The sequence below is a fragment of the Vombatus ursinus genome, unplaced genomic scaffold (assembly GCF_900497805.2).
Source record: "Vombatus ursinus unplaced genomic scaffold, bare-nosed wombat genome assembly UNPS02014825.1, whole genome shotgun sequence".
Taxonomy (NCBI): Eukaryota; Metazoa; Chordata; class Mammalia; order Diprotodontia; family Vombatidae; genus Vombatus; species Vombatus ursinus.
In genome coordinates, this window is record NW_020954603.1 from 12,215,114 (window position 1) to 12,228,502 (window position 13,389).

Consider the following 13,389-nt stretch of genomic DNA (forward strand, 5'->3'; position numbering starts at 1 on the left):
TTCTGAAAAAGAAGGAGAAATACAGATGAGTTTAACCAGTAAATCCATTTCCACATAGATAAGGTAAGCTGAGTGCCGCAGAATTCATGGTTTTGAAATTTGGTGTTGGAGAAGACTTTTGAGAGTCCCTTGGACAACAAGGAGATCAAATCAGTCGATACTTAAAGAAATTAATTCAGGCTGTTCACTGGCAGGTCAAATACTGAAGCTGAGCTTAAATACCTTGGCCACATAGTAAGAAGATAGGACTCATTGGAATAGATTCTGATGTTGGGAAAGATTGAAGGCAAAAGGAAAAGGGGATGGCAGAGGGTGAGATGGATGGATATTGTCATGGAAACAATGAACATGAACTTGCACAGACTTTGAGAGATACTAGATAGTAGAAGGGTCTGGGATGCTAAGGTCCATGGGTCCAGGCACAACTGAATGATTGAACAACAAACAGGTAAATCTGGTGTTTTTCATTCATTGGTGTTGAAAATTAAGTTTTCAAAGGTCATATTCATACAATATATAGATTCAATTAAAAGTTTATATTTCTTAAACATCTGTTACATCTATTTTTTATAAGACATGCAGCTAGATGAGTTAATTTTCTGGTGAACTTGGTCACCAGACCTATTGTTCAAAATGAGGGGAGGGGGACGTCCTATACTTTCATTGGTATAGGGAATTCCTGCAAACAATTTTTTTTTAAACCAATGCAGTCTTACAATCTATAGTCTTAGCTGTCTTAGAAACTGAAAAGTTGTAATTTGCCTGGGGTCACACAGGTCCAGAAAACTGATGTTCAAAAATATTCAATAATGTTATATTAGCAAAGACACTGGGTAATAATTTCTGACAGCTTTGTAGTCTCTTCTGGTTCACAAAGTGCTTTACACACACTAGCTTATTTGGCCTTTACAAAAACCCGGAGTAAGGCAAGTACTATACGTCCTACTATCCTCGTTTTACAAATGAAGACATAGGCTTGGTGCTATGGAGGTTCAGGGCCAAGATTTGAACTCAAGGTGTCTCCCAACTTCCCAGTACACTGTTCTTTCCTCATTATTCAACACATCATTTCATTTGGACCCATAAAAACTCATCATTGGTTCTTTAATGAAAACATTTTTCAATGAACAAAAATCAATTTTCTCTCTCTTCTGCCACCAAGAATTTCTGTCCTTCATACTTAGAAAGTCAATCCATCCCGACTTCAAGAAGTACTTATGCTTTCCTAAAACCTTTAAAATATAAAACAACCTCTTATTTTCATTATTTAAGCAAAATTTCTCACCCTCTAATTCCAGCCTACCTTTCCAAGCTTATTTCACACTACTCTCCTTTCATGTACTATTGTGCTACCAAAGGTGATGACCTTTAGTCATTCTACCTTCAGTTTCTAGACTTGGCACAGGCTTCTCCCCAGGCCTAGAATGTGCTCTCTCCTCTCACCTTTTAGAATCTCTATCAAGGTTCGATTCCTCACCTCCATGATACTTATATTTATCTTGTATACAAACTTAACCCTGTTTGCCTCAGTTTCCTCATCTGTAAAATGAACTGGAGAAGAACATGGCAAACCACTCCAGTCTCTTTACCAAGAAAACCCAAATAGAGTCACAAAGAGTTAGACATGACTGAAACAACTGAATAATAATAACAAAACACATTTTGTATTGACTTATCTATATAAACCTTTGTTTCCTTTCAACAGAATATAAGTTCTTTGAGGGCAGGGACTGTCTGTTATGGGCACCTAACTCAGTGCCTGGCACAGTCAGCACTTATAGTTTTGGAAGAAAATGCCACTTTTTTGAATAAATGAATGAATTGATCGGACATTATTGATACTATATAGCAGTTGCGTCAACACAAAATAACATACTGCAATGTATTTTTAATTGTTACACATTTTCCAATTACTTTTTAATCTGGTTCAGTCCCCACGTAGGAGTTTTGCATAGGCAGCAAGTTTGATACTTCTGCTGTACAGCACACAATGCACTGTACTAGACACTGAGAGACAGAATCAGAATCAATAAGCATTTGTCGGGTGCCTGCTGTGTGCCAGGCATGCTGCCCAGTGTCGGCAATACAAAGTAAATCAAAAGAAAGTCCCTGACCTCAAGGAACTTACAATCTAATGGGGGAGACAATACATAAAAAGAAGCTGGAAAGGGAAAGGGAGGGGAGGTTCCTCCACATAGGAGGAAGGAATGATGAAGTCAGCATGGGGGAAGTGAGAGTTTCAGGGTTGACTTTATTATGCAGAATGACGAGTCTCTGGAGATGATGAAATCCAGGAAAGCAGGCAGGTAAGAACAGATAAGGGGAATTCCCCAGCTACTCTCCTTAAATGGTAGAGGGTTAGTTCCTAGAGATGTCCACCAGGATCCTACCCTCTCCAACCAGAGGGAGTTGGGGGAGATATGAAGGTAAAAAGCTTTAAAGAAATACAGCGAGTTTCAGGGACTACTTTAGTTTTATCCTATATTATGTGGCATGATGTGTTTTGATTTGCTTTTATTCTCCTGTTAGTGATCTCCAAGGACTGTCCATGTTCCCAATATCACCAAAAGTGCAGATTAGATTTATTTCCATTCAGTTTTCCCCTGAGGCCCATAGTGCCTTCTTTTCATCTCCACAAGGAGTCAAAAGTTTATCCTTATCTTCAATTAACAAGTTAGAGATGGTTCAGAAGTAATCACCAAAGTGAGTTGTCAGGTTCCACCAAAATTACCTATCCCAGTCAGTCTCCTCACAACTAATGCTGACATTCCCAGGTGAAGAAACATTTTTATGGTAGTAGTGGTTGTTAGTAGTAGGTAGGAAGAGGAAGAGGAGGGAAGTTAGCTCTTGACAGTAATTGTAGTAGTAGTAGTAGTAGTAGTAGTAGTAGCTGTTGTTGGTAGTAGTAGTAGGTAGGAAGAGGAGGAAAGTTAGTCCTTGACAGAATAGGCAAAATAGTAGTAGTAGTAGTAGTAGTAGCTGTTGATGGTGGTAGTAGTAGTAGTAGTAGCTGTTGATGGTGGTATCTCTAGTGCTTAGCACAGTGCCTGGCACATAGCAGAAAATTAATAAATATTTATAATATTGTATTTACAGACAAAAAAGTTGGGGATGAAAGCAGTTAAGAGATTTGCCCAGGGTCACAAAGCTTATAACATGTGATTATTATTTGATGATTAAGTACCCAAAGCAGGATTCAAACCCAAGTCTTCCTCAATACAGCTATAAGAGCAGCTAAAATAGACTGCCTCTTCTGTTATCACTCTTACATTGGGAGCCTTGCACAGGACATTGTCACCCCTCTGTGTCTTATAGATAAGGGATTGGTTATTCTCTCCTCCCTGAGTGTATCTAGAATGATAGAAAGCTAATTTCCCTAACCTACTCTTTAAGTTTAGGGTAGTTTCAGGTACAAAGGACCCAGGGACTCAAAGAATAAATTCAGAACTCTCCTCTTTCAACTCTTCCTCAGGGAATCCATTATTGAGGTCTATAATTCTCATCCACAAGAGATTCGTGGAAGTTTTATGGCAATCGAGTTGTACTATCAAGGCTTGGAGAAGCAAATGGCAAATGGCAAACTACTCCAGTATCTTTGCCAAAAAACCCCATGGACAGTATGGTCCATGGAATCATGAAGAGTCAGATATAACTGAAGAACAACAACATTAAGGGCTACCCTCTAAAACCAGGAAATAATTACAACTTAGCGGGTCTTGAAACCAACCTAAATTCTTGCTTGTCTCAAAGTTCTGGAGCTGCCTATTTAAGTTAGACTTTACACGCAGCTGGTAGAAATGATTCTTTACAATAATACTGTCTTTATAGAGTTATATTATAAATGTCTTTATAATAACATCTTTATAAAGTTCTCTAACACTGTGCTTCACTTGAGTGTTTATATCAAACTCTTCAGAAAGAAAAGATGGCAGACCCAGCTATGTCACTTTCTGCCCAAGAAAATGCAGTGGCTCTTTGACAACTTTTAAGAGAAAATGCAACCTCCTCTCTTGGGTATTTATAGCCCTTCACAACAACATGGTATGGACTGTTATCATTTGCCAGGCTTTAAGTAGGCTGGGAAGTACAAAAACAAAAACAAAAAAAAAAAAAACCCCAAGATTATAAAAAGTCAGCCAACCCAGAAACCATAGAACCCTAGGTGGAAGATGGAGCCTCTGTTTGCTCCAGGGAATAGATTACTTGTACTCACTCCTCAGCGGTTTTCTACATCTTCACATAAGCCTTGCAAGGCCGTTACAGCTACACTTGATTGCTTTTTAATCACTACTCAGTGGGAGGCAAATGATTTAGCTCAACTTTAGGTCATCATTTCACTTTGAGTCAACTAGGATCTAAATAGTCTTTCCCCCCATTTCAGGTTCTATATCTTCTTGAAAATTCCTCTTCTTCACAAGTATAAATGATTGTGGTTTTTCTCTCTTTTTCCTTTATCTCAGCCTTGCTTACCCAATGCTCTCTGAGGAATATTAGCTACTTTATGCTCCTGTAATTTTACAAGCCTGGGAATTCCCTCCCCAGACACAGCTACAACTGAGTAGCTAGTAGACAGCTGCCGCCCATGGGTGTGAGATGCCCTCCATCCTCACCAACATCTCTTAAATCCCTCGCTTCCTTCCAGACTCAGTTTAAGCAATACTTTCTATAACAGGATTTCTTAACCTTCAGATTATAAACTCAATTTTTTTCAGCATAATTATTTTCCATCGCAATGATTTATATTTTACTTTATGCATTTCAAAGCATTATTCTGAGAAGATGTCCATAGGCTTCAACAGACTACAAAAAAAAGGTTACATAATCCTTTCCTGATTTTCCCCAATTGCTAATACCTTCCTTCTCCCCATAAAGCACGGCCTCTAAGGTCTCTCCCTAGGTGATTTCAAATCTATGATCCTATAGGGTGAGCCTTCCATTTCTTGGTATCTTGTCTATATATAGTTATTTCTGTGCATGTTATCTTTCCAGATAGAGAGTAAGCTTGTTGAGGGCAAAGACTGGTTAATTTGTTGTTTCTGTAATCACAATTCCTAGAACAGTGCCTAGTACATAGTAGGTGCATAGTAAATGCTTGTTGACTTATTTATTGATAGTCTTTTGAGAGTTCTATAAAATTTCTTTAAACCTATTATTATTTTGTTCTTAAATTGTATATACATACTCATGGACTTGTTTTTCTTGATAGAATATAAGCTCTTTGAGGGCAGACTGATTTTTGTCTGGGCAATCCCAGGATCTTGTATACGGAAGGCATTTAATAAAAGCTTGTTGACTAATTGGTCTTTGAGAATTGCTGCAGACAAAACATTTCTCAGGCTGTGACCAACATGGTGATGTGCTTTTCCTAATTTATCCAGCCTGGTCCTCACATGATTCACATATTAGGCCCATACTTGCCTTTCCAGCTCCCTTTCCAGGGAGTTTACCCTCCCTCTGGCAGAGTTTTCAATAATCCATGGTAAAATCTATGCCATGAGTAGGCATCAAAGTAGGACTTCTGTGGGGGCTCTCAGAAAGGGGGTCTCTCAAAAGACAATGAAAGGAATCCAAGTAGATGCTTATTTAAGATCAACAAGAATTCATCATTTAATCTACTTTCTCTGTCCCCACTAAGCTTTCCCAGAAAGGAAATGAACCACATTTCCTCTTTCAGTCTAAAATGTTTGTCACTACAAAATGTCATTACGTATATGCAACTCATTTTCTTCTGTTAAGCATAACAAATCTTGGCCTCCCAGAGGTAAACAAGTAATAACATTTTGTTACAGAAACTTGTAAGAGCTAAGGTCACGATTAAAGTTCTCGCCAGGTCACCATTAAAGTTCTCGCCCCATACGGCTCCCCTTTAGACAATTTCTACTCCCTGTAACATCAAGACTTTCACCCTCTTTTTGCTTAGAGTTTCTACATGTAACTTTCCATCACCAATGCTAATGCTAAAAGATGGTCGGGCTTCATGGAGGGGTACAAATGATTAGGGCCCAACCTCTCGCATCTCGGAACTTCTAACTTATTTATGAATGATTCTATATCCATTTTCAAGAAGTTTTCCATGTGTTGCTGTGAGCCAGTGACATTATTTAATGAGGTGGTGCAGTGGTATAGTGCTGGTCTTGGAGGCAGGAAGACATTGAGTTTGAATTCTGCTTCAAACATTTATTAGTTGTGTGAACCCTGGGAAAAGCAATTCTCAGCCTCAGTTTCCTCATCTGTAAAGTGGGGTTAATAATAACACCTACCTCACAGGGTTGTTCAGCAAATGAGATAATACATGTAAAGTTCTTTTCAAACCTTAAAGAAGTATATAAATGTTGTTATTATTATTGTTGTTTTTATAGCTCAATCATATACATATAGGTCAAGGGACCAGCACGTGATAAATTTCTTAATGAAAGTTACCAATAGTTTAAGGAGTCAGTTATAGAAAACAAAAAATAATTTAGAGGAACAGCCTATGGGCATATGTAATTGGTCTTCCACAGGCAAGAAGTTCAAACATACAAAGACTAGGTAAGGTAGGTCTTCCCCATCTTTTCGGGGGCAGGGCGGGCAGCTGAGATCCTAAACTCAAATGTGTGACTTTTGTGGATATTGCGAGAAATGTCTGTAACGTGTGGACGAGTGTGAGGTTGGGGAAGTCTGTGAATGCTAGGGAAGGTGTGTGCTCTTAAATCAGAAGCCACCAAGGATCCACTGCAGATTTTAGAGCAGAGAAGTAATTAGATCTATTAATCTAGAAATAAATTTGGTATATAAATATAATTATATACGTAACATATAATATGTATAGAATATATGTGACATAATTATATAAATATAACATAATTGTATTTATAAAAGAAGGATATACTGGAGGAGGCAGGGAAAGGAGACTGGAGGGCTTTTAAAGAAAGATTTGCAAAAGTCTAGGTAGGTGGTAATGAGACTTCATCTAATGATGTAATGAGGCTGGCAGTGGGACAGATGTGAGGGTGCACATGGGATCGACGGGATCTGATCAGATGTGAGAGGTAAAGAGGACACCTTAAAGAGGAACTCAAGACTGGGGACAAAGGGATAGTGTGACACAGTAAAACTATATCTGGATTTGGAGCCAAAGGTTCTGGGTTCAAATCTCAGCTCTGCCTATTTGACCTTGGACAAGTCATTTAAATCTCAGGGTCTCAAGAAGAGAGTTGAACGTGAGGCAGAATCATGGGGTAAAAGGAGTTTCCGTCTAAGAGAGGGACTCAGGTTCACATGTCAGCACTTCTTAGCTCAGTGACCCTAAGCAAGTCACTTTACTTCTTAACTTCAGCCTTGGTTTCCTCATCTATAGAATGAGGGAAATCAAATGATATCTAAAATCCCTTCCAATTCTAAACCTATGAATCCAGATTCTTCTGACTGAGTCATTCTATTCCCACTTAAAAGATCACTATCCATAAACAGTAGTAGGTGGTGTGTCCTTTTGGGGAGTAGATCTGTGTTTTCTCCCAATGAGCAACACCAATCCTCTACAAAATGTTGCACCAGTTTACACAACCCAAAGTCTCAGGGAGTTGCCTGGGGCCGTTGAAGAGATTATGTAGCTGAGCAGGGTCACACAGCCAGTTTGTGTCAGAAAGACTTGAACCCAGATCTTCCTGATTTGGAGGTTTATTGTCTGAGAGGAGTAATAGTGATAACAAAGCAACCGCTGACGTTCGGGTAGCACTTTAAAGTTTGCAAAACATTTTAACACCCACCATCTCATCAGTAGCTCTCAGATGCTACTGGAGAAGCTCTGCTACCATATTCCACCCCAGGGAGGCAGCATTGCCCAGGCAGGACACATTGACCTCTGACCACCTGTGTCCCTCAGCAGAAAGGGACTGAAGAGGTTACTTCAAGTCCTAAAGCTGAATTTGGAAGGAGGTTAAGGGAATGGGGAAGGGGCGGAAAGGGGAGACCGAAGAAGTGGCTCCTCTTCCCCTCAATTTGTCCCAAGTGCTTCATCAAAACTAAAGACAGGCACACAATATCATCTATTTACAAAAGGGGCCAAGTGTCACCCCGAACTCACCAACCAAGAGGGCAGAGGAATACCTTGTAGAGATAAGGAATATGGACCTGTGACTGCTTTGATTTGGGAACTCCCAGGTCAGGTAACTCTCTCCACCCATGCAGGCTTGCACCTTCTCTACAGCTTAACAGATGGCTCCAGAGGACAAAGTGAGGCTAGAGACTTTGCACAGCCCTCCCTCACTTAAATTCAATTCACCTGCACGTCATGGCATCACCTCCTGGATGTCATGGTCCCCTTGGAGAAGGAAGGACAAACAACAACAGCCTTGGTGAATTGCCTAAAGCAGTGAGAGGGTAAGGGTCACACAGCCAGTATGTATGAGAGGCCAGACTTGAGCCTTCCCAGTTTCGAGGCCGGTTCTCTATCCATTACACCACACTGCCTCTCCAGATACAAACTGCTTTACCTAAGAACAAACTACCCTCATTTGAAGAAAACCGATTCCATCTTATCCTAATCACAAGAAAGCACACATAAATATATAATTAGCCCCTTTCGAAGTCTCTCATCCAGTGCTTCATCCTAGGGTGGAGCTGTCCCAGGGCTCCTCTATCAGCAAAGCAGTAACCCTGGTGGCTCCTTGTGACCGGGAGAAGTTTTGAGTACCAACCAGGTGATAGACCATATACCTATCATCCCTGGTGGTCCCAGCCTAGCTAAATTCATGGAGGCGCCCTCTACAGAGGGTTGGCCACCAACTAATTGATCCATCAGTCCACCTTTCCAATCAGATCACAATCAACCATCTACTAGGGAATCATGGAAGTTCAAGCAACACTCACATCCCTAGAATCACGGGAGTATTCAAATCTGTATATATTTGCATATACAAATACATATTTGAATTTAGACGCCATTTACATGGCAGTTGGCTTTTTTTTTTTAGATATCTTCCTGAGACTAACATAACTATTAATCATTGTATTAGAAGAGAAAATGGTGAACAGATCACAGAGGCTCTTACAGCTAGAAAAGACCCAGAGATAACCATCTAATCCCACCATTTGATAGGTGAGGCAAACTGAGGTCCAGAGAATTAAGAGTCTTAACAGCTAGTCAACAGCAGAGCCAGGCCTACCCCCTGGTCTCCTGACTCTATGTAGGACTCATCTAACTATATTATAATACTATATGCTTGGACACTTCAGGTCTACAAAACCACCGCTTCCAATTATGTGTCTTCATAGATATTTTTGCCTATTTCCTTTATTGGGTTTAGAGGGACAGCACTCTGTCATTAGTGAGTTAACATCAGATTTAAATCACTCTTAAGGCATAATAACCTTAATACCGCAGAAAAGTACAATTTTAGAGTTGGAAGGGGCCTTTGAGGTCATCAAATTTAACCTTCCACTAAATATCTGTCTTGAGAGATGATGAATAAGGTGTGATGGGGCACCCTCACAGGTAGACCACTTGGACATATCCAATAACATGGAAGTCTCTACCTACAAAACAACTTATTTTCACTGTCTGACATGTTCTTTCTTATGCTGAACTGAGCTGAAATCTGCCTTCCATAACCTTACTCTTGGGTTCTCTTTCTGCCCACTGGACCAACAGAGATTCCCTTTTTGTCTTCAAACATCTGAAAGGACCCCTCTTCCCAAACTGAATATTTGACTGAATATCTTAATTAATTAATTAATATCTTAATTTGACTGAAAGTCTTGAGTTTTTGCTGTCCTCAGTTCCATCAACTGAGTCTAGGAAGATGAGGCTTTCATATCCCTCATCATTCTGGTCATCCTTTGGTGAATTCACCCTCTAGTTTGTCCTATGTTGGTATTCTTCATCTCATTTCTTTCTTATCCCCCTCAAATTTTTTTTCTTTTTCTTTTTTTTATTAATTTATTTTGATTTATCAATAATCACTTCCATATGCTTTTGAGTTAAAAAATTTCTCCCCTTTCTTCCCCACCACCCTCCCCAAGACAGCGCACAATCTGATATAGGCTATATATTTACATTCATATTAAACATATTTTCACATTAGTGATGTTGTAAGTAGAAATTAAAACCAATAGGAGGAACCATCAGAAAGAGGAAACAAGACTCAACAGAAAAGAAAAAAAAATAACAATTCGGCTTCCATAGTTCTTTCTTTGGGTGTGGACCCCCTCAAAGTTTTTGAGGGAATATTTACGATAGCACTTCCTGTAAAAAACCTTCAACGTCTTTGAGGATGATGTGATATTTCATTCTTGACATCACCACATTTGTTTGAAAAATCAGTTGCTGGACTTATAGATGAATAATAGTTTGTTTTTCAAGTGAAGCAGGAAATGTGGTTTTTTAAAAAAAATAAGATTTAAGGTACAAAATACAGAATACAAGAAACAAAATACAAAAGATACAAGCAGCCAAAGGCCCAAAACTTTTCTTACTAGTAGTAATTCTCCATTTCTTGACACTGACAAATAAAATAAAAAATCTATTCTGTTGTGGCTGGACAACGGTCCGTTATAACAACACAAACAACATCCCCCAGAAAGTGGTTGAGGAATAGATGGAAGAGGATCAGGAATATTTTATCATTTCAATTTTAAGGTTCACTGATGTTTTGAAACAAAGCATTCTGCCATAGTCAAGAAATAGAGTCTGCTGATCAATATCATGTTTTATGTCTCAGCTCAGGAGCTAAGCAGAAAGGCAAACTATAACTGCTTCCCAGGTCAGAAGCAATAACCTTTTAGGAGGTGATGGACAGAAAACAGGCTAAAAAATAAAAGTGGGGCAGCTAGGTGGCACAGTGGATAGAGAACCGGCCCTGAAGTCAGGAGGACCTGAGTTCCAATTCAGCCTCAGACCAAACACTTGATGAGTACTAGCTGTGTGACCTTGGGCAAGTCACTTAACCCCGACTGCCTCACTTAAAAAAAATAAATAAAAGTATTATATGCAATATAATGGGCAGGGATGTTTCTTTCTTGAATATTGTGAGAGATCAAAAAAGGTTTTTCCTTTTTTTCCGTGTGTATAAAAAAGCTTCAACACTATGCATGGCTCCCTTCCTACAAATATTGCACCTTCATCCTGGATCCTTTATGTAAGAAGACAGCTTCTACCATTTGGATTCAGAAGAATGGGTAAGATGAGGTTAAGTCACTTCCTATTAGTCTAATCTGAAATAAATATTTTTCAAATGAAAAGGATTATGACTTCATGTTCTTTGTTTTCTTCCCATATTCATATTTGACTTGTTCCTAGAATTCCTTTTATGCAATGGTGCCCAAGCTAAGGGAAATGGATGAATATCTACAAAAATATAAATTGCCTAGATTAACGGAAGAGGAAATAAAATGCTTAAATAACTTCATTTTAGAAAAAGAAATTGAATAAGCCATCAATGAACCCCCTAAGAAAAAATCTCCAGGGCCAAATGGATTTACAAGTGAATTCTACCAAACGTTTAAAGAACAATTAATTCTAATACTATATTAAACTATTTAGGAAAATGGGTAAAGGAGGAGTCCTACCAAAATTCTTATATGACACAAATATGGTTTTGAGACTTAAACCATGAAGAGCAAAAACAGAGGAAGAAAACTATAGACCAGTTTCCTTAATGAATATTGATGTAAAAATTTAAAATAAAATTAGCAAGGAGATTATAGCAGTTTATCACCAGAATCATACACTATGACCAGGTGAGATTTATACCAGGAATGCAGGGCTAGTTCAATATTAGGAAAACTATCGCATGATTGAGTATATCAGTAACAAAAACTATATGATTAACTCAATAGATGCAGAAAAAAACTTTTGACAAAGTACAACACTCATTCCTATTAAAAACACGAGAAACCACAGGAATAAATAGAGCCTTTTTTTTTTGGGGGGTGAGGCAATTGGGGTTAAGTGACTTGCCCAGGGTCACACAGCTAGTAAGCATCAAGTGTTTGAGGCCAGATTTGAACTCAGGTCCTCCTGACTCCAAGGCCAGAGCTCTATCCACTGCACCACCTAGCTGCCCCAAATGAAACCTTTCTTAGAATAAATAGTATCTATCTAAAACCATCAGTACGCATGCAAGCATTATGTGTAATGGACATAAGCTAGAAGTCTTCCCAATAAGATCAGGGGTGTAAAGCAAGGATGTCCATTATCACCACTATTATTCAACATTGTACTAGAAATGTTAGCAGCATATCCCTGATGTTCTCTGCAACATATAGTCTTTGAGAGTAGCCTAAAACACTGAGAAGAGATTTGACCAAGGTCACACAACCAGGAGGTATCAGGGGTGGGCCTTGAACCAAAGTCTTCCCGGCTCTGAGTCCAGCGCTTTCTAAAATGCTTCTGAACCACTCGAGAGATACAAATAAAGTGGTATGTAATGTGGGAGGAAGGAATCATTACTTCTGACTTTAGAGATATCAGAGATGACATTTTTATGGCTTGGATCATACTTTACCTCCTATTACACAGTTTCAGAGCTGGAAGGGCCCTCAGGGTCCTCTTATCTAACTGAGCAAGAATCTCTTCCATCATATTGCTGATAAGTGCCAGTCCAGGCTTTGCTTGAAGATACATGGTTGGGAATAAGTAACTAATTCCTCGAGGCCATCCGTAAGATTTTGGGGTAGTTCTAATTATCTGGAAGTGTCTGAGTAGTGGCAGCTGGATGGCACCATAGCGCACAGCGCACTGGGCTTGGAATCAAGAAGACTCATCTTGCTGAGTTCAAATCTGGCCTCAGATATTTCTGTGTGACCCTGGGCAAGTCCCTTAACTTGTTTGCCTCAGTTTCCTCATCTGTAAAATGAACTGGAGAAGGAAATGGCAAACCACTTCAGTAATTTTGCCAAGCAAACCCCAAATAGAGGCATGAAGAGTCCGACACAGTTGAACAACAATTCAACAACAATAACAACGACAACAACACCATCGGAGTAGTAGCCTAGGAAACAACCTCTAATTTTCTGGCCCCGACTTTTCTCTGAAAAGCTGTCTCTGCTCCAGAGACATTTCCTTTTACTTCCTTCCTTTCCACCCACTCTCTCTGTCTCTGTCTCTGTCTCTCTCTGGAACCCACATATCTAGAATCATCAATGCCTAGAACCTTCTAGGCTAGATACTTCTACCTCTCAAACAATCTCCCCTGATTAGTGTCTTCCTCCTTGTGACCCCAGAAGTGGGAAACCATTTGGACACTCCAGAATAAGTCAGACTCCCTGCACCTCACCCCCAAACTGAACCCTCCTTTCGTATCAAGCACAGTTATGGGACACTGTGACAGCCTCTGGGAGACTTCCACCTGCCACTCCTGGTCCTGCCACTGCTGGGGCCAACAAGAACAAATCTAACCTCTCTTCTGA